Source organism: Hemitrygon akajei, chromosome 1, assembly GCF_048418815.1.
Source record: "Hemitrygon akajei chromosome 1, sHemAka1.3, whole genome shotgun sequence".
Taxonomy (NCBI): Eukaryota; Metazoa; Chordata; class Chondrichthyes; order Myliobatiformes; family Dasyatidae; genus Hemitrygon; species Hemitrygon akajei.
In genome coordinates, this window is record NC_133124.1 from 43,265,810 (window position 1) to 43,287,154 (window position 21,345).

A 21,345-nucleotide genomic window follows, 5' to 3' on the forward strand; every position below is an offset into this window, starting at 1 on the left:
TGCAGCATTAACAAACCTTCCTGCTAGGATATTTGACATTCTCCAGTTCAGGAACAAACCATCCCTCCTTACAAGCCTCACCTTCCCTGGCAGAGAGCCCAATGATCCAAAAGTCGTATGCCCTCCCTCCTACACCAGCTCCTTAGCCTTGAATTAAACTGTATAATCTGCCTGTTCTGGCCTCACTAGCATGTGGCATGGGTAGCAATCACGAGATCACAACCCTGGAAGTCCTGCCTTTTATCTTAGCACCTAACTCCCTGAGCTCCCTATGCGGAACCTTGTCACTCATCCTATCCATGCTGTTGGTACCTACATGGACCACGACTTCTGGCTGTTCACCCTCTCACTTAAGAATGCTGAGAATGTGATGCAAGATATCCTGGATTCTGGATCCGGGAGGCAATATACCATCTGGGAATCATGTTCTCACCCACATAACTTCCTGTCCATTCTCCTAAGTAATGAATCCCCTATCACCGCAGCGTGTCTCTTCTCCCCCCTTCTCCCCCCCCCCCCCCCTCCTTTCTGAGTCACAGAACCAGAAACCTGACCTCCATGACTTTCCTCTGTTAGGTCATCCCCGCTGACAGTATCCAAAGTTGTATACCTATTGTTGAAGGGGTGGCCACAGGGGTACTCTGCACTAGCTCCTTAATCCCTTTCCCATTCCTGACTGTCACTCAGTCTCCTATGTCCTGCACTTTGCGTGTAACTCCCTCGCTATAGGTCCTATTTATCACCCTCTCAGTCTCCCAAATGATCCGGAGTTCATCCAGTTCCAGCTCCAACTCCTTAATGGGATTGTTAGAAGCTGCAGCTGAGTGCACTTCTTGCAGTTGAAGTTGTCAGGGATACTGGAGGTCTCCCTGCCTTACCACATCCCGCAAGAGGAACATTTCACTGTTCTGCTTGGCATCTCTACTGTCCTAGCTGAGTAGATATAAATCTTGAGCTTTTCTTTCCTTGGCTTTCTCTGAATGAAGCCTCTCTTTGTGGAAGCCTCAAGATCACCACTCTGACTATGTCCACTCAGGCGACGGCCACTGCAACGATGGCCGCTGCTTGCCCCCGTCTTCCTTTAATTTGCTCTTACTAGTCAATCCAAAATGCTGACTGGCTGCAGGCCAAAGCTCTTTTTCGCTGCTGTGACCCACTGCTGCCTTTTATCCTCATTGAAGTCCCCTCCTCTCCGAACTTCCGATGTCCGGACTGGCTGCTGGTCAAAGCTCTTTTGTTGCCTCTGTACTAAATTTGATGAGTAGAATCAAAGTGCAGTGTAAGGAACCAGGAAAAAAATGAATTGTTTTGAGTTGTTTTGACATACAAATGCAATCAATTTGTCCTAACTACTGACAGACAATTAATTCAGAGTGGATGCAGAGTATTCAGATTAGTAATTTTCAAAGCTCAGCCCATATCACCTCATCAGTGACTAACAAGAGAATATGGGGCACAAAGTTGCAGTCACATACTCTGAAGTACTTCTGCTTCTGTAGCTCCTGGTAACGTTCAGATTAGAATGTAAATCTGTATTGATCTTATTGCAAATGCATTTATTAAGTATGATATATTATTGCCACAGAAGAATAGTACACTACCAGAGGACAAGATAAGTCAAAATCTATCCACGAAATCTTCCAATTGTCTCCATGTAACAGTGTCTGTAAGCCTGTGAAGATATTTTAAAAACCAGTATTATGAGGAGTCGAGAAATATGCCTAACATATTGTCTTAGGAATTTTAGCAGAGAGATGCACTTTCAAGTAATGCATTGTAGGAAATGCAAGGAAAACTAATATCCACTATGTGACAAAATGTCTCATTTGTGGGAAAGTGAAATTGATCTTTACGAACCAGGCTCCTAAACAATGAGGAGCCAGTTGGTTATGATCCATTTGCAAACTTAATTAAAAAGCATGATGGTAAGTAGGTAATAACTAACATTTAATAAACAAATACAGAAATTGTTTTAAGACCATAAGATATAGGAGTATAAGAGCATAAGATATAAGTGCATATTCTTACCTGGCTTATAAAAACAAAAAGTGGCTGTACCATGGCTAATATAAAGAAAGGATTAGTATTAAAGACAAGTTACACAAGGTTGCCAAACAAAGATGAAAATTTGAGGATTAGGAGCAGTTTAGGTTTCAGCAAACAAGGATGAAGAAATTGATTTAAGAAATGAAAATAGAAAACCGTAAAACATAGGAAAACCTGGACGATATCAGCATTTACAGACATGTATAGAGAGGAAAAAGAAGATCAGAGAGGTCAAGTTTAGTCTCTCAGCTGTCATAAATGGGAGAGTTCAAAACAGGGAACTGGACAATAGCAGAACAATGAAACAAATACCTTACAAGAGAAGACCCAAATAACCTTCCAGACACTTCAAAGGACCAAGAATCTGAAGAATGTGAGGAACTAAATAAATTAATATTAGTACAAAAATAATTTGAGTGAAATTACTGGTATGAAAATCCAGTAATGCATGATTATTTGCATTCCAGAGTGCTAATTGATGAGAGAATGATGGATGTATTGGATATCATTCTCCTGAACACTGTAGATTACGGAATAGGTCCTGAGGGCTGATGGGTGGAAATGTAACCTTCTTGTTAAGGGGAGGAAGATTTATTTTTTAAAAAAACAAGATACTCTGCATAAAAGATTCTGCAGATGCTGGAAATCCAGCAAGAAACACAAAATGCTGGAGGAATTCAGCAGTTCAGGCAGCAAACAATGGAGAGGAATAAATAGTTGACACTTCAGTCCAAGCCCCTTCATCAGGACTGGAATGGAAGGGGAAGAAGCCAGAATGAAGTAGGGGAAGGAAAGGAGTACAAGCTCACAAGTGACAGGTGAAATCAGATAAGGGGGAAAGTAGGTAGGTGGAGGAGGGGTTGACGTGAGAAGATGGGAGGTGATAGGTGGAAGAGGCAAAGGGCTGAAGAAGAAGGAGTCTATAGAAGAAGAGAGCTGACCATGGGAGAAAGGGAAGGAGGAGAGGCACCAGAGGAAGGTGATGTGCAGGTGATAAAACAAAATACTACAGATCTTTAACCTAATGTCAGTAATGAAAGAATTAGTGGAGATAATTATAAAGGATAAGGTAATATGACACTTCAATATAGTTATTTATTTAGTTATTGAAATATAGTATTGAATAGGCCCTTTTGGCCCTTCGAGCCATGCTATCAAGCTATCTCCCGATTTAGCCCTAGCCTAATCACAGGACAATTTACAATACCGATTAATCAACCAACCCTTATGCCTTTTGACAGTGGGAGGAAACCGGAGCACCCGGAGGAAGCCACTGGGTCACAAGAAGAACATGCAAACTCCTTACCGACAGCAGCAGGAATTGAACCCGGGTCGCCTGTACTTTAAAGCATTATGCTAACCACTACGCTATGGTGCCACCTCATCAACAGGATTAAACATTAATACAGCATTATAGTGGCGCTGCCATGTTTCTGTCTATTCCCTCATACTGCTAAAGCTACCTTGATTTTAATGCCTTCATGTCGGGAGAGTAGCGAGACAAAGATTTAGAAAAGTAATTTCAGACCTTAGGAAATTGGTAGCTGTAGCAATGCAATCTCATGGTGAAATTAAGAAGATCAGGAAGTTGTGCAGCTACTGAGGCATCTCAATAACTATCTGGTTCATTTTAATTTGGGTTAACTTCCCTGTGACCGGAGGGTGCACTATCTTGGTCTCTATTTTATGCTTGAAATACCAACACAACGAAGTCTAATGGAGACACAAGAGACTGCTAATGCTGGAATCTTGAGCAATAACCTTCAAGCAGTTTGCATTCTAATACCTGGTGCAATTCATACACAGGTCTCCAATTCCCATCTTTTGCTATAGAAAATATTAGAGTTAAAATAAAATCTAACATCAAATTATCCCAGGTTGTGTTGGAAGCCAAAGCTGTATTACTGTTGTGCTTTAAGAAAGAATGTCCCCAAATCAGAATAGAGTCAGCAAGCATCAGAATGGATCGGACTATTAAGTTCCCTTCAGCACTCCTTCCATCCTTTTCTGCACATCCTCCCTTTGCCTCAGATTTAGATGACATCAGATTTCTGATGTTAGTTTCTTGCTCCAGTTATCCCTCTCAGGGGTATCAAACAAGTTTAAATGGGATCCGGGTAAAGATGCCGATTAATATTTATGTTGAGGCACTTGGTTATTTAAATGCTTATAATAATATAACACCATGGATGCATTTAAGCTTACATGACAGCAACAGAATTCATCATTTGTGCCTGTGTCTGTGAATTTATGTAAAAAAATTCCAGTGAATCTGTCTTATCTGTCAATACAATGTGTTAGGATAGATTTGGTGACACCTGATTTATACCCAAATGTATTTTTCTTTCAAAGCTGCCATATGAATAAGATGAAATGATATAATTACCTGATGTATAAGTCAATTGTTTCAGTTCCTATGTGAAATTTCAGATCTCAGCTTGAGAATGTAATAAGAGATTGAATGAAGAGTTTGACTGTTCATTATTAGGATGTCATTGAAGTTGCGGATATCTTTAAGGGCTGCTGACACGGAGGTTAAGCTTAGTTTTCATCTGTTGCAAACTGACATTGGTGCACCAGCAAAGTAAAATAATTTGCAAAAAAACTATTCCATTAGGGAAGTTTTGAGAGGCCAACATGCAGAAGACCTGAATTCATCTTCGTCTCTCTGTACTATGAACGAGAGAAAACACCAGCATATGAATCTTAAGAATTATTCATTTCCCAGGGCAGCAGGTAACAATTGACTGCACACCTATATTGTTTCAAGAGTGCCACATCTGAATTTATCTTCCAGCTCTGGGGAATACTGCTTTTTGATTTCTCAACTGTTCTGTTTTAGTCACAAACACTTATCATCAATGCCCTTGTTGCGTGAGGAGCAGTCATTATTTATCCTTACCGTGACAGTCTGCTTTACCTTCCATTAAGATTAAGAGGCTTGTAGATAGACATGAATATGAAGGGTATGGAGGGATATGGATGATACACAGGAGGAGGACATCAAGATCAGCACAACATTGTGGACTGAATGACCTATTCAGTGCTGTACTGGTTGATGTTCTATGATTTAATCCACTGAGAGGTCATTGTTAGCATCGTCTCCCAGATCAATATCCCCCCCAGCACTGAAGTGCTAATTACACTCAGCTGCTTCTGATGGGCAGCCCACAGCATTCGCACGCCAGACACCAGGCACCAAACTCTAGAAAAAAAAACACCTTGCTAAGTTCTGCCACAACAAGAGATCGCCAGATAGGTAAAGTTCAGCGAGAACCTGCTTAAAAAAATGGTACATACTCACCGAACTGGGTGAATTGTTGGTTCCTAAATGCTTTAAAAGGAGAAGGATCATCTGGGAAGTCGCTGAGGACCCTGTTGGGAGCACATGGAAGAATGTCCCAAAATACCATGCCAACCATCTGTCTTCTCCCTCAGGGACACTTCTTTTTCCACCTATGGCAAAGTCTGCAATTTCCACAATGGTCTCATCAGGTACCCAGAACCTGCAAAACTGGACCGGATGGAAGTCCTTGACTTCGAAGGACACACTATAAAAAAGATCCTCAAGGAACCTTCTGCCATCTGGTTCGATCTACAGAGTGCTCTCCTAATACTTCTTTCTATGTTACACCCATCATAAACTGACAATAATGTAGCAGCAGGTAAGGATTAGGAAGAGGATAAGAAGCAAATGAAGAGAAGGCGACACCAGAGGCCCCTTCTGGTTGGGCATTTGAGAAAGGGTGAGCAGCCTCAAGCTGCTAGGCATCAACATCTTAGAGGATCTAACATGCGCTCAGCACATTGATACATTCATGACGAAGGCATGTCAGTGGTTCCACTTCATTAGGAGTTTGAGGAAATTTAGTATGTCACCAAAGGTGCTTGCCAATTTCTACAGAGCAGGGTGGAGAACATTCTGACTGATTACCTCACCATCTAAGAGGGACGCTCCAATATGCAAAATCAAAAGAGGCTGCAAATGGTTGTAGACTCAATCAGCTCCATCAAGGGCACAACATTCCCCACCAACATGGACATTTTCAAGAGGCTGTGCTTCAAAAAAGGCAGCATCCATCATTAAGGATCCTCACAACCTGGGACATGCCTTCCTCTCGTTACTCCCATTGGGGAGGAGCTAGAGGAACTGATGACCCAAACTCAGCTTTTTAGAAGCAGCATCTTACCCTATGATGTCAGATTTCTGAACAGTCTATGAACCCATGAACACGAACTCATTATTCTTCTTTTGCACTATTTATTTATATTTTGTAACTTGCAGCAATTTTTATGCCTCACACTGTATTGCTGTAGAACACCAAATTTCACAACATACGTCAATGATAATAAACAGATTCTGAGTCTGAGGACTGGTTGGAGGACAGCTATTAAAGTACGATTCAAATAAATGCCGACTTGCTTTTGCTCTGTTGATGATCATCTCAGCATTAACCTGACCACAATTGTTGAATATAATTTCATAGTAGATAACAATTCCAGCTTTGCATGTGTAACCTTAATATAATTATAATAAATATCCCTATGCATTCCTTTTAGTGCCCATCTTTGAATTTGATTTGGCTATTCTAAAGTTCCTACACAGGGCTCTCCCTGTGGCTACAGTACTCTTAGTGAAAATCTATTGACACGAAACTTAACTGCTGTATATGACTTCAGAGGAAACCATGTGTCACAAAGGAGACTCAGATTTAGATTAAATTCCCTCAGCATGATCAGCAATTGTGGCTTGCTGGTTGACTGGCAACAACAAGAAAGCCAGTAGACTGCTAAGGTCAGGGCACAAATGTTGCTCCTTGTGTGCCATTCCTATTTGAATGGACCAGTGCTCTTAATAATCTGATCTAACCTGAAAAAAAAATGTGTACACGTGTTGGAAACCGAAAAGGAAAACAGAAAATATTAGGAATGAGTGAGAAGAGAAATAAAGTTAATGTTGTGGTATGTGGTCCTCTGCCAGAACTGGAAATGTAAGATTAAGGAAAAGGCAACTTTACTGCAGAGAAGACAGCAAGAAGGATGGACCAATAAAGGGCATTTACTGCAATAAGGTTAATGAGATAGTTAATGGCTGATTATGTTTTGTTGTTTAATGTATTGCTAATAACAATACACTGGACAAAAAGACAAATATATATGGTAACCTTATGTGTGCTTTAAAGATAATCTTTAATATTTACTTGGAGATGAGCAAGAGAGATATCCTGTTAATAAAGAGGAACAGTGGAGAAGTGGGGCATGGTTGTGCTGCATTAGAATCTGAGGTAATGACCAACAGATACTGCATGAGGGATAGGTCTTCAGCTGTTGACGTGATACTGGCTAGTTCTTAACTGGAAACAGTACCTTTTAGATACTCTGTGCTCTATTACATTTCACAGGAGCTTTCTGGCAAGCCCGTCAGTGCGTCAAGCATTTCATTTTGCATGCCTGTTATTCCTCTGTAGCTGCCCTACAAGATCCACGTACATCTTAATGGTTCACTGCAAAACTCAAATGAGGCCTTAACCCCTCTGATTTGTTCCCCCCCCCCCCCCCATCAATGCTACGTGTTGTGGTCCTTCTTGTCACCTGTAAATTAATGTTGACAGCAAGTGTTGCATCAGTTCCAGAGCATATCGACAGCTGTAAATGCAAGGTCAAGTGATGAGACTTCTTCGTGCCCCACCTGACCCCAGCGGTTTTCTGAAAGAATGAAGAGATCAGGATAGGTGTGATTGTGGTGAAAAGATGGGGAATCAAGTAAGAAGTAGATGTTCATACTATCAGAACATTCAGAAGTGCAAGATAACAAATAAGTGAGAAATAAAGATTAGTGGAACGTAGAACATTGTCTTCAGTGGTTTCCAAAATGCTTCTGGCTGTGGATTTTGTATGAACTCTGCAGTGTAACCAATAATCCATCCTTCAAGATGACCCAGTAGAGTAGAACTCATCTATAACCAGCTTGTTGCTGCTGTTTTCACTTGTAGGAAGAGGGAATCATGATCATAAGTTCTGCACACAAATGCCGGCATTGTTGGAATAGTTTATAGTATATCCATACAGTGGTGTGTAGTGTAAGACTTGAAGTGGTGTTTGGTGTGTAATGGTGTGTGGGACCTAAGAATACTGTGTTCCAAATCTGATTGGTTTACATTATTGGTAGATGAGTGATGACAATGTGGAGTGTGTATGAAGCTAATAATGCAGTTCGTAGAAAGTGGGATTCAGTAATTGAACTTGCTCATGGATCAGAGCACATTAAACTCATTGCAATTTTATGTCACCTTGCTGGAGTTGGGTACTTCTGGTCTTTCAGGACTTATTCACGTGCTGCAATCATTGCGAGCACTCGCTAGTGGGAGAGGCAGCACGAAGTTTAAAAAGACCCTTTGGCAAAGGCCAATAAAAAGAAGTGAGGTGTAAATGGGGTAGCCATTGTGGGAGCGCCGGTAGTGTGAGCAGGCCAGTGTTTGGTCAGGCTTCAGCTCAAGAGATTTGGGTGAGAAGGGGCAAAGGCTCTAAGTAAGTTTCTAGTAAGCTTTTTCTTCTTTATTTGTCTATTAATACATAGCTAGTATGGCAAGAATGGATCCAGGGTTATTGGCATGTTCGTGTGAGATGTAGGAACTCTGGAAGACCTCCTGTCACCCTGATTACTACATCTGCACAAGGCGCACTGAGCAGCAGCTCCTTAGGAAACTGGAGCTGCAACTGGATGACCTTCAGCTCATACAGGAGAATGAGGAGGTGATAGATAGGAGCTACAGGGGGGATAGTCATCCCTAAGTTGCAAGAGGCAGGTAGCTGAATCGGTGTCAGGAAAATGAAAAGAAATAGGTAGCCAGTGCAGAGTACCCCTGTAGCCATTCCCCTCAATAATAATACACCACTTTGGATACTGCTGGGGGGATAACCTCCCAGGGGGACGCCATGACAATCATGACTCTGGCACGGTCTGGCTCCATGGCTCAGAAGGAAAGGGGGGAGAAGAAGAGTACAGCAGTAATAAAGGATTCCACAGGAGACTCTGCAGACGTGAAAAATAACACCCGAATAATACATTGCCTCCCAGGTGCCAGGGTCAGGGAAGTCTTGGATCAGGCTCACAGCATTCTAAAGGGGGGGGGGGGGGGTGGGGGGTGAACAGCTGGAACTCATGGTATTAATGACATAGATAGGTCCTGAGGTCCTGAAGAGAGAATATACGGAGATAGGTAGAAAGCTGAAAAGCAGGACATCAAGGGTAGCCATCTCTGGATTGTTGCCTGTGAATGAGCGAGTGAGGGTAATGATAGGATAATTTGGCAGATGAATGTGTGGCTGAGGAACTGGAGAAGGGACAAAGTTTAATTTCTCTGGATCATTGGGATCTCCTCTGGGGAAGGTGTGACCTGTAAAAAAAGAATGGGTTACAACTGAACTTGAGAGGGACCAATATCATTGTGGCAGATTTGCTAGAGCTGTTGGGGAGAGCTTAAACTAATTTGACAGAGGAATGGCACCAGAGTGATAGGGCTGAGAATGGGGCAGTTGGTATACTGAGGCTTTATAAGATGTTGGTCCGACCACATTTGGAGTGTTGTGAGAAGTTTTGGGCCTCTTATCTAAGAAAATGTGTACTGGCGTTGGAAGGGTCCAGTCGAGCTACATGAGAATGATTCCGGGACTGAAAAGGTTAACGAAGTGTTTTAAGGTTTTGGGCATGCACTTGCTAGAGTTTAGAAGAATGTGGAGGGATCTCATTGAAACATATTGAACATTGAAAGGCCTAGGTAGATTGGATGTGGAGAGGATGCTTCCTATAGTGGTTGAGTCTAGGACCAGAGGGCAAGCATGAGGGACGTCCATTTAGATCAGAGTTGAAGAAGAATTTCTTTAGACAGTGAGTGGTGAATCCGTGGAATTTGTTGCCACTGATGACTGTGGAGGCCAATTCATTAGGGATATTTAAAGCAGAGGTTGATAGATTGCTTATTAATCCGGTTATGGGGAGAGGGCAGGAAAATGGGGTTGAGAGGAATAATAAATCAGCCATGATGGAATGGTAGGGCAGATTCTATGGACCAAATGGTTTAATGCTTCTCTTATGTCTTACCATAAACCATTACTGCTGTTTCCTCCACTGCCATAACTGGTGTCTGGAGGCTTCTTAAGTTACTGTTGCCAGAGCACTTCTTTCTTCACTCAATCCCAGCTACTTAACCCTCTGGAAATGTGTTTTAAGCCAGATCCCCTTCCTCGCCCTGTTCAGCCATCTCTTCTGGCAAGGTATTTAGAGTGACTTCTACAACCAGTTGTGATATCATGTGCAATGATGTGCCAGTGCATGATTGGACAGAGCACTGAGCATGTGCGGGATTGCTAGAATGTTCCAGCACATGGCTGGGTTAAGACGTGTTTGTTTATTACTGTAAATAAAAGTTTTCTAATTATTCCAGAATATGATTCTTTACTGTTAACCCACGGTACGTTCAAACAGAAGTAACATAACATGGTGTCAGAAGTGGTTCTGGAAGGATAATACAGAAGAATCAAGAATCGTGAATCGAAGATAATCGAGAAAAAGAAGAAGAAAGTTCGAACTGTAAATGGTAAAATGGAAGGTTTACAACCCCCACCAAAATTGCAGCTGACTGGCAATGTAGCTGAGAATTGGAGGATATTCAAGCAATAGTTTGAAATATATTTATCGGCAAATGGAGCTCATAGAAAAGCAGACAAAACTAAAGCTGCAATCCTGCTCCATGTTATCGGGAATGATGCAGTAGAGGTATATAATAACTTTGTCTTTGAAGATGGAGATAATTTCAATTTAAAGTCAATAATGGACAGATTTGAAGTATTTTGCAAACCTAAGCGTAATTTAATGTATGAGCAGGATAAATTCTTCACATGTGCGCAGAGAGCTACTGAAACAGTTGATCAATATGTGACTGTGTTAAGAAAGCGTAGTAGAACATGTGAGTTTGGATTGCTCACGGACTCTCTTATTAAAGATAGACTAGTTTGTGGCATTCGAGATAACGCTCTGAGAGAAAGGCTGTTGAGAGAGCAAGATTTAAATATTGGAAAATCTATCGCGCTCTGCAAAGCTTCTGAGTACGTAATGTCACAGGCTGAAGAGCTTTTTGGTGAAAACTGAAAAGTCAACACTGTAAGAAAGCACAAATATATCAAGAAATATAACAATAGGTCAACAAAACCGACAGGGAGCAAGACAGCATTTGAAAGAAAGAAGTCATGTGATCACTGTGCGCGGGAACATCACCCAAATCAGTGTTTCGCATATGGCAAGATTTACTACAACTGCGGTAAGACTAATCGTTTTTCACACTGTTGTAGGAGTAGAAAGAAGGAAAATGAAATGAAGCAAGTAAATGCAGTGATTAAAGATGACCGTGAGGAATTTTATATAGAAGTGCTTTAGGAAAATGCTGACAAGGAAAATATAAAAGCAGTAGCTGCAGCGTCTGAGATGACCAAACAGGAGGCAATTGATGATATGAAAAAGAAATGGGAGGAGGAGGTTGCTTCAATGCAGGTGATAATGAAAGAGACACTGAGAGAATATGAGATTCAGTCTAATCACCGTCTAGAGCAAGAATGCTCACAGCGGGCACAGTGTAAGGAAGAAGTGAAAGCACAAGTGAAGGAATTGAGAAGTTGTATTGAAATGATGAAGTCTCAGCACAAAAAAGAGATTACACAGTTAATGAATGAATTAGATTAAGAAAAGAAGATTCATATTTCATTACAAATGGAAGTGGAATGAATTAGGAAAGATACAGCCCAAGCAGAAGCAAGGAAGCAGATTGCTGAGGACAATAGCGTGAACTGCTTACCTGAAATTCCAGATTCTAACCAGGAGACATGCGAGAGTATACCAAAAAGTTTAGTTGAGGTACATAAAGAAAAACTTAAAGCAGAAAAGAAGAAAAAGAAGAAGCACAAGAGTCATGGCTCAGATAGCGAAGAGCCAACTTCAGAGTTTCTGTCAGCTGATTTGTTTATTGGTTAATGTTAATTACTTTTTCTTTTAAGGAAAGGAAGATGTGGTGATATCACGTGCAATGATGTACCAGTACATGATTGGACAGAGCTCTGAGCATGCGCGGGATTGCTAGAACGTTCCAGCACGTGGCTGGGTTAAGACGTGTTTATTTATTACTGCAAATAAAAGTCCTCTAATTCTTCCAGAATATGATTCTTTACTGTTAACCCAAGGTACATTTAAACAGAAGTAGCATAACACCACTTGCAGCCAAAATGCACATCATCTTTAAGAAGTGTAATGTAGCTTTAATCATATGGAGTTTGAATGGACGCTAATCGTTCAGGAAATTGAGCTCAGCAGCACTGAATAAAGCAATAAACAGCACAGTTAATGTCGTTAGTTTGCTGAAGTTGTGTAAGCAAGGTCATAGTACAATGTTTGTGTTTGTCATGAATTGTTTCAAACCGGCAGGAATTAATTTCACCCTATCAAAGTGGATATTTTCCAAAACCATTCAATTTAGCCCTATTCGTCTGTATTAAATTAGAGCTATTGGAAGACTGGAACTTTATCAGCTAGAGTTGAATCATTGGAATCCACAATCTATGCTGATATTGAAACAACTTAATTAATGATTTAATTACAAACCACAATGCCTCTACTGACAATGGCCTACTGGAAGAAGCCAAATGTTCTTTATTCACACTGCAGAATTAACTTCCTTGGATTATTCTTCACCGCAACTGTATCAATCTACTTGTACAAATATTTCATTAGTTGTCCAAGGAGGCAGGGAGATTAAGAGTGTTTATTTCAGTAACTTTGATCTCAAGGTCAGAATGCCTCTGATTAAAAATGCTGTTGCAACCACTAGCAAGTCAGCCATAAAATGCAAGCAACTTGTTTTTGCTTTTGGTTTAAATAATCAAGATGTAGAGCATGGTTCACTACAATGTTACATGATTTCTACAAAAAACAAGTTTGCAGATCATTTCTTCATTAAACTGTGTGCCTTTAATAAATCCTTTACTGACACATAACCAAGTCCATGGAAAGCAGCAAAATTTAGATCCTTTATGAATTTGAAAACTGGTTTCAAACTGCTGGGAGACTTTGTCATATTCCACTTTAGCTTGAGAGTTTGCATGGTACCTGCATTCTGCAGTAATAGTCACACTCTGACATTTGATTACTGATGCATTCAAGCTCATTAAAGTTACTTTTCTCAATAGCCAGTAGGAGTCTTAGATCACTTGTCTAATCTCTGCTCCACCTGTGCATTATTCATTAGATAAAGACAGCAAGAGGGATTTCAAATACTTTTCAAATCCACAATGATTTACAAAGCCAGTAGGAATTGGATGGTGATGAAAGATCAAGCTTTAAATGATTTAGACTTAATGCACAAGATTCTCAATATTTTAAAGGACAATATTCTGATTATAAGTGTTAAAGTTCTAAGTTCTAAGTACATTTATTATCAAAGTATGTATACTATATACAACCTTGAGATTTGTCTCCTTACAGACAGCCTCAAAAAAGAAATCCAATACAACCCATTAAGAAAGAAGACTATCAAAACCCCAATGTGCAAAAACAGAGAACAAATCATGCAAAGAACTAAAAGTAAGCAAATAATATTCAAAGCTAAACTTCATGAAAATCAATTCACAGCCACGAATCCAGTCATCACTACAGCTGGTCCAGGAGCTCATTAGTTGCAGGCCACAGCATCAGTTCAGTACAGAGATGAATAAAACTCGCTGAGTAGCAGTCTGAAAGCTGGCCACTCTGTCCCCGACACCCTGACCTTTTCAATCTGTCCTGACAAACATTGGTTTATTCCTTGCTTTCGGGCTTGGGCCCACTGTCTCAACTCTGGCTCAGCTCCGATCCGCCATTTCAAATTGGCTCTAAATTCACTCCAGCAAAGGCTTATTCAAATATTGGCTCATTCATCACTCTTGGTCCCAGGCCCTGCAACTTCAATTTGGCCAATATACGTCACTCTGTAACTCTCTTGTACCTTCAAGACTTCAGTTCACACTGCAAAAATGCCTAGGTGTGGTGGAGATGAAGGAAGTGAGAAAAAGGAGTGGCATTTTTACAGAAACAAGGTGGGAAGTGGTATAGTCAAGATGGCTGCGGGATTGGCAGGTTTATAAATGGTATCTGTAGATAGTTTGTCCCAGAGATGGAGACTTTAGAGACCACAACTCCTTAAGATGTTGTCAGATGCAGTTTAAAATGCTTAATCTGGAATAAAATCTAACAATCATAAAGAGCAGTCTCAAATTTGATTTTTATCAGGATGCACATCTATCGGGATGCACATCTACAGGAAGCTAAATGGAGGAAACCACAAAACTAGTATGTAGTAAAAAGAAGACAGAGAACTGTGAATCTTAGTCTAGATTTTGCAACCTCTATGCTGCCTGTAGGAGTAAGTTTAGTATGGACAATGGAGGATAATGGATGAGAAGCCCAATATCAACTCTTATCTGCAGAGATGCATTCATACACTTCCCAGTTGTGCATGAACCACAATGCCTGCTGCTGATTCATCTGAGCATCAGATTTAAATTAGGCAACCTTTCTTTCTTTCTCAAAATGTATATGATCTGTCTCAAAATCATGATCTACAAGGACATCCAGAAGGCAGGAGAAAGTAATAATAAAATGATTCTGAAACTTTTGAGAAACTATTATGCTTAATGCTTTTTTAATAATCATCAAGTTTTTTTTTAGGAGATTCTATCTCATAACGAGAAGGTCTTAAACCTCTCAGCTTCTTTTCCGATATCAGACTTGACCTGTTTGCCTCCACCACCACACTCCTCCATCTGGCAAAACTGGTCCTCACCCTCAACAATTTCTCTTTTAGTTCCTCCCACTTTCTCCAAACTCAGAAGGTAGCCATGGGCACCTGCATGGGCCACAGCTGTCCTGCCTATTTGCTGACAATGTGGAACGGTCCATGTTCCAAACCTTCCCTGATAATGCTCCCAACACTTTCTACACAACATTGATGACTAAATTGTAGCTGCGTCATGCACCCATGCTGAGCTCGTCAATTTCATCGACTTTGCCTCCACCTTCCACCCTGCCCTTAAATTCACTTGGTCCATTTCTGACACCTCTCTCCCATTTCTTGATCTCTAAGTCTCCACCTCTGGGACAAACTGTCTACTGATACCTTTTGTAAACCTGCCAATTCCCACAGCTATCTTGGCTATACCACTTCCCACCTTGTTTCCGTGAAAATGGCACTCCCTTTTCTCATTTCCTTCATCTACACCACACCTGTTCCCAGGATGAGGATTTCCTTTCTAGGACATCAGGGGTGCTTTGACCAGTGGCCAATCCGAACATCGGAAGTTTTGGGGGGGGGGGGGGGACTTCAATCAGATCCACTGTCCAAGTACAAAACGCAGCAGCAGGTTGCTACAGCGAGAAAGGGCTTTAACCAGTGAACAATTGGTGTTTGGGATAGATTAGACAGAGCAAATTAAAAGAAGGCAGGAAGAAGCGCAGTGGCCGTTGTCTGAGTGGACAGTCAGAGTGGTGAGCTTGGGGCTTTAGCTGTCCGAGGTTTCAACAAGAAGAGACATTACTCGGAGAAAGCAAAGCTCAAGGTTATTTTTTTCCCTTCCCTTCTTTATATCTGCTTAGTTAGGATAGCAGAGATACCAGTCTGGATAGTTAAATACTCCTCTTGTGGGATATGAGAAGGCAGGGAGACCTCCAATGTACCTGACGACTACAACTGTGAGAAGTACACCCAGCTGCAGCTTCCAACAATCTGTGTTAAGGAGTTGGAGCTGGGACTGGATGAACTCCGGATCATTTGGGAGCCTGAAAGAGTGATGGATAGGACATCTAGATAGGTAGTTACACCCAAGGCGCAGGACACAGAAAACTGGGTGACAGTCAGGAAGGGAAAAGGGGTTGAGGAGCCAGTGCAGAGTACCTGTATGGCTATCCCCCTCAACAACAGGTAATTCACTTTGGATACTGGGGGGTGGTGATGACCTAACAGAAGGAAGTCACAGTGGTCATGTCTCTGGCATCAAATCTAGCTGTGACTCAGAAAAGAAGTGGGGGAGAGAAGAGGCATGCTGTGGTGATAGGGGATCAATTAGTTAGGGGAATGGACAGGAGGTTATGCAGGCGAGAACAAGATTCCCCGACTGGTATGTGGCCAAAGTCTGGGACATCTCCGATAAAGTCCATAGCATTCCTAAGTGGGATGGCGAACAGCGAGAAGTCGTAGTCCATGTAGGTACTAATGACATGAGTAGAAAAAGTGATGAGGTTCTGCATGGGGAATTCGTGGAGTTAGGTGCTAAGTTAAAGGGAAAGAACTCCAGGTTTGTGATCTCAAGATGTGAAGATGAGGTAGCTGGTTTACAAACAGAGGCAATGTGTTGTGAGGAGAGGCTGATGATAGGGCAAAATTGCAGTCAACAGGATAAGGTGCAAAGTAAAGGGCAAACAAAATCAAAAAGGGTGAATACAGGACTGAAGGTGTTATATTTGAATGCATGCAGTATATGAATTAAGGTAGATGTACTTGTAGCACAGTTGCGGGTTAACAGGAATGATGTAGGCATCATTGAATCATGACTGAAAGAAAATTACAGCTGGGAGCTTAATGTCCAAGAATACACATTGTATCAAAAGGACAGGCAGGAAGGCAGAGGGCCAGTGTTGCTCTGTGGGTAGAAAATGAAATCAAATCATTAGAAAGAGGTGACATTGGGTCAGAAGCCATGAATCATTGCAGATAGATAAAAAACTGCAAGGAAAAGAAATCCCTGAAAGGAGTTTATACAGACCCCCAAATAGAAGTAAGGATGTGGCCTACAAATTACAACAAGAGTTAGAAATTGCATGCCAAAAGGGCAATATTACAATAGTCATGGGGGGCTTCAATATGCAGGTAGATTGGGAAAATCAGGTTGGTTCTGGAGGGGAAATTTCTAGAGAGCCTACAAGATGGCTTTTTAGAGCAGCTCGTGGTTGAGCCCCGTAGGTGTTAAACTATTCTGGATTGGGTGTTGTGTAATGAATCAGAAATGATTGGAGAGCTTAAGGTAAAAGAACCTTTAGGGTATTAATCATAATGTGATCTAATTTACCCTGAAATTGAAGAAAAAGAAGCTAAAGTCAAATGCATCAGCATTACCGTGGAGTAAAGAGAATTTGGCCCTTGGAGCCAGCACCGCCATTCACTGTGATCATGGCTGATCATCCACAATCAGTAACCCGTTCCTGCCTTCTCCCCATATCCCTGGACTCCGCTATCTTTAAGCGCTCTATCTAACTTCTCAAGTCCCCAGACACCTGCACTCACCCCATCTTTCCACCTCCTTAAATGGGATAGAGTTCATCTTGTCCTTACCTGTCACCCCATGAGCCTCTGCATCTAATACATCATTCTCTACAACTTCAGCCAAATTCAATAGGACCCTACCACCAAACACATCATTTCTTTTGCTCCACTCTCTCCTTTCTGCGGGGATAATTCCCTCCGTGATTTCCTTGTTCATTTACGCTCCTCCCACTAATCACCCTTCTGACACTTATCCCTGCAAAGTTCAAAGTTAAAATGGCAAGCTGCAAGACGTGACCACTCACCTCTTCCCTCACCTCCACTCAGGGCCCCAAACAGTCCTTCCAGGTGAGAGAAGGAGGATAATTTTTCCCCCTTCCTCTTCCCTGTTCCTGATTTCCCCATTCTGCCCCTCCTTACCTCTTCTCCTCACCTATTCCACCCACCTGGCTTCACCTGTCACCTTCTATCTGATACTCCTTCCCCTCCCTCCCTACTTATTCTGGCATCTTTTTCCTTCCTTTCCAGACTTCATGAGGGGTCTTGGCCCAAAATTTTGACTATTTATTCCTTTCCATCTATGCTGTTTGAAGTGCTGAGTTCCTCCAACGTGGTGTGTGTGAGGCTCTGTATTTCCAGCATCTCAGAATCTCTTGTGTTTGACAGGAGTAATCTGAGTAGCTACAGGCCAGAAAGACTGGCACTGGCATGGGCAAATTACTGAGAGTCATCGGATAATTTTTAAATTTTTTAAGGGATGGAGAGCAGATCCTTTCCGGCCATTCAAGCTGTGCTGCCCAGCAATCCCCGATTTAACCCTAACCTAATCAGAGGACAATTTACAAAGGCCAATTAACCTTCGAACTGGTACTTCTTTAGACTGTAGGAGAAAACTGGAGCACCCGGAGAAAACGCATGCATTCCGCAGATAGTGCATACAGACTTCTTACAGAGTACGCCAAGATTGAACTCTGAACTCCGGCACTTCAAGCTGTCATAACGCTTTGCTACGCTACCAATATGTCATCGTGATCAGTCAATATGCATTGAATGAAGGAAGCTCATATCTGACTAGTTCACTGAAATTTTTTAAAAGAGGAAATAAGGAGTGTCAATGAAACTAACTTTTTTGGAATTTGGTAACTTCTTGACAACATCTCAAATGGCATTGATCAAAGCAGTATGGAATCCAAGAGAGTGATTAGCTGGATCAAAAACTAGCTTAGTTTCAGAAAGCAAAAAAAAATGTTACTGTGAATGGATCTAGACAGATCTCAGATTTAGATTTTTTTTAAACTAGGATAAAAAAATTTTATTGTTTATTGGTGACATTAAGGAAATAAGGCAATAACATGACTTAGCCACAGACTGCAGTGGAGGAAAAATCCGTGGGTATATTTAAGGCGGAAGTTGATAGTTTTCTGATTGGTCAGGGCATCAATAGATATGGCAAGAAGACAGGTGTATGGGGTTGAGTGGGATCCAGGATCAGGCCCACGATGTAATGGCAGAACATTATTGATGGGCTGAATAGCCTAATTCTGCTCCTATATCTTATGGTCTTACTGTCTTATGTAGTTGAAAAGGGGAAACTCTAAAAAAAAATGTAGACCAATGAAACTTGAGGAATATATTGTAAACTGAAGCAGAGCGAAGTTATGCAAATTGGATCTATGTGAGATTTTTGTTAATGATCAGTGACTAGGAAATCAGGAAGGTGAAGAGGCATTTGGGGGCGCTGTATGTATTTATGATAGTATACATGAACAAGAAATAACTACCAGGTTGGAAGAATGTTGGCTACAAAGTTTAAAAATTTCCTTGTACTTCCTTGAATTCAGAAGATACTAAAATGAATAAAATGCTAGAATAAATGCTAGAACAGTTGATATCTCCTTGCCAGAAATTGATAATGTTTCATTTTGTGTGGTTATCAACTACAACAGAAAAAAAACATGGAAAGTTCAGAAAAGCCATGCTGAAGCTTTCTCAAAGGTTGAATGGTCTGCTCATGTTACTCTGAAAATTGTGTTAGTTGGTTTTAATTTTCTACTTCAGAGACTTCTTTATCTATTAGATATCTACCTTGTATTTGTTATTAATATTCCTTTTGAAATGACAGAACCTATCAAACACTGTAAAGATGAATAGTATTCTCTCAAGTTGCTTCATTAAGCTACACCTCCTGTAAAACATAAGTCAAATGCTTGATGGTGCTTGAAGTCTAAGTTGATACTTTTATTGAACTTGCTATTTTGCTTAGCTATCAGAATTACTATCTACTAGTAAGAAGAAATTAATATAATAAAATCACAAACAAGAGAAATTCTGCAGAATTCTGCCGAAGAGTTTCGGCCCAAAACATCAACTATACCTTTTTTCCATAGATGCTGCCTGGCCTGCTGAATTCCTCCAGCATTTTGTGTGTGTTGCTAATATAATAAAAATTGCCTTGCATGCAAACATCACATATCTCACTTGGGTAGGGTTTTATTCACTGTGGGAATTCATCAAGATAGATTTCTAGGGAGCTACTTTCACTCCAAAGGATACTAAAACATTTCCTTACATACCAAAATTTAAGAACAATCTTCTTTTTTGTAAGTCCAGTAGTACTACCTTATATCTCCAGATCACCAGTTTAAAAATCTATTTGCAAAGAGAAAGCCCACTAAGGTAGTGATAGGAGCCATAGTACTTTGCAGAAGAGTTAAGAGCTAAGGATTATTTTACTTGCAAGGCTTATAACATAAATTAACCCATAATGTCACAACTCAATGTTCACTCTCAGTCCTATCTCTTAAGGACCAACAAACAGGGGCCTTTGCATGAGTTTGGTGGAACTCTATCCATATCAGAATCAGAAACAGGCTCCCGTACCTCTTCTCTGATGGTAGTAATAAGAAGAGAACATACCCTGGTTGATGGATTCCTTGATAATGGATGCTGTCTTTTTGAGGCATCACCTTTTGAAGATGTCCATGATGCTGGGTAAGCTAGTGCCCATGATGGAGCTGTCTGAGTTTGCAAGCCACTGCAGCTTTTCCGATCCTGTGCAGTTGCCCCTCCATACCAGATGGCAAGGCATCCAGTTAGAAAGCTCGCCACGGTACAACCTACATTATTGACTTAATTTACCAAGCAAGGTTTTGAAATAATTCACTTTGCAAAAGGCTTGTATATGTCAGTTTCTGAAATAAAGCCACTCGACTATGGCAGAAAATAATATCAGCACATAAAGCCTTGGTGGAAAATAAAGCCTAAGGATAATTATACGTTGATTTTTCAGAAGTACTTCACAGACACAGACACTCTTTTATGGTCTGCAGTGGAACTGAACCCATTTGCTTCAGACGGTTGCCAAGCATACACTAGTTCAATAAGCATATTAGCATTCAATCTGTATACTAGAAAACACTGGGAAATATACTAGCACTGATGACAAATGGAATACTTTTTGCAATTTATGATTAAGTTTTCAAGCTAATCTCTCCTCAGCATTAAACATGCTCAAAAGTTATTAGCTGGTATAGCTATTGTTTACAGTAAATTTTCATTTATTACACAGAAGCTTTTATAATTTTTTTCAGTTTATAATTTAACAAGAAGAGTAATGTTAAAAAATTTTAAGTACTGCCAGAAAATATTTATCAGAAAATGTGGTGTGCATGCAAGAGAAGTTACTGAAGCCTTAAAATTTTGTTGAAAAGTCTGCAAAAGATAAGGAAACAAAATATTTAAGAGCTTAAGTATAAAACAAAAGTAGGTTTCAGTCAGGATTTAGAAATTCAGATGCTTGTGCTTCAGCCAATCCATGCAAATTCTACCCCTTTACTAATGATGAGTTCTCTGTTGATGCAGACATAATGGACAGTTAATTTAAGCTATGAAATGTAATCAGACTTGATTGCCATTGCTGCTTTTTCAATCAAAAACATCTTCTTAATTGTCACAGCCTGGAAAT